Source organism: Schistocerca cancellata, unplaced genomic scaffold (assembly GCF_023864275.1).
Source record: "Schistocerca cancellata isolate TAMUIC-IGC-003103 unplaced genomic scaffold, iqSchCanc2.1 HiC_scaffold_734, whole genome shotgun sequence".
NCBI classification, from domain to species: domain Eukaryota; kingdom Metazoa; phylum Arthropoda; class Insecta; order Orthoptera; family Acrididae; genus Schistocerca; species Schistocerca cancellata.
The window spans coordinates 300,104-301,739 of NW_026046745.1; the positions used below are offsets into that span (position 1 = coordinate 300,104).

Genomic DNA, 1,636 nt, shown 5'->3' on the forward strand with positions numbered 1-1,636 from the left:
TTCAGTAAACTACGGTTAGTCTTGGACTATCTCAACAATCATTTCAAAAGCTACTTGAATCTACGCAATTTAGAAAGAAGAGATTTAACTTTGAACTTGAATTAAATGATTGTGAACAATTAACAATAGTGAAATTTAGTTCGTACCAAGCTGAGCTGCAGTCACAGGTAAGCTAAAATATGGTAAAAAACTCGCACTCTTAATTTGTGCTTGTGTAATCTAAGTATTGTAGCCAGCTATGAACACCTTAACTGAACTTTGAAATTAAAGCAGTGAAGTCGAATGATGCTGGCGTTTGAATTTCAACGACACTCGGGTTCATTTCGGAAAAGGAAGGGACCCTGCTTGGTAATGCAATTGGGACAATGAGCAACAAAGGTTCATGCTAAGAAGATGTAATTTTGTGATGCAACAATTTTAAAAGTTTGAAAAGCTGAGTTCTGCCATACAGTTCTAAAACTTTACGTGCTTCCTGTCTTCCTTGTTGGTTGATTGAAGGTTTGAAGCCGTCGATCGAGGATGTGGTGACAGTCACTCATTGTCGGCCGTCGCTGTTGCAGATGGTGGACGTTGGCGCGCCTTCTTCTCGACACGGTCACCAGACGAAACGGGCTTTAGATGTGCGCCAGCTAATGCTTCCCGTCCGCGACACCATGTCAGAAACTATCATTGCAAGTCGAGCGCAATTACATGCTGCCAAACCCCGGAAGCGCGGCAATTTGCCGGAGCTTCACACAACACACCTGCTCCACTCGCTACTCCAGCCAGACTCCCCCTCTGCCCGCGCTCCACGCGACAGCGTTAACACTACCAAAGATCCTCAACAGTTTGGTTCTCCACACGACCTATCGATGTATCCGTTCGATAGCATAGTTTTCCCTAGGCCAGACCCAGCGTATAAATACAAATAATATTCACAAAACAAAGAAACATAAATGCATATATATATATATATATATATATATATATATATATATATATATATATACAAACAGTAAACAATTATAATATATAAAGAGACAGAAATGTCTTATCTTGAGGAAACAAAGCAAGGAAAAAAAATTATAGTACAATAGATGGAAATGGGAAGATATGCATTTCTGGCGTTACAACCCTTGTTTCACTACAGTGGCTGATTGCCCCCATCACTACTTAATAACTAATAATGTTTAATCAGGCCAGATACCTACAGCCCACATATTATGACGAACCCTTTCTTACTGTTTAGGCAACGGCCTTGCCGCAGTGGATACACCGGTTCCCGTCAGATCACCGAAGTTACACGCTGTCGGGCGTGGCCGGCACTTGGATGGGTGACCATCCGGGCCGCCGTGTGTTATTGCCATTTTTTGGGGTACACTCAGCCTCGTGATGCCGATTGAGGAGCTGCTCGATCGAATAGTAACGGCTCTGGTCAAAGAAAACCATCGTACCGACCGGAAGAGCGGTGTGCTGACCACACGCCCCTCCGATCCACATCCTTAGTTGAGGATGACACGGCGGTCGGATGGTCCATATGGGCCGCTTGTGGCTTGAAGACGGAGTGATTTCCTAGCGCACAATTCCTTTACATACATTTGGATCGTTGTGGTGGACTTGGACCTTAAGAGAGTATAAGCGGTACATGTCAGTGGTA

General features: G+C 43.9%; 1 pseudogene; it reads left to right on the forward strand.

Moving 5' to 3' along the window:
- The first annotated feature begins 1,227 nt into the window (after positions 1 to 1,227).
- On the forward strand, positions 1,228 to 1,345 carry LOC126141652 (5S ribosomal RNA; annotated as a pseudogene).
- The last annotated feature ends 291 nt before the right edge of the window (positions 1,346 to 1,636 follow it).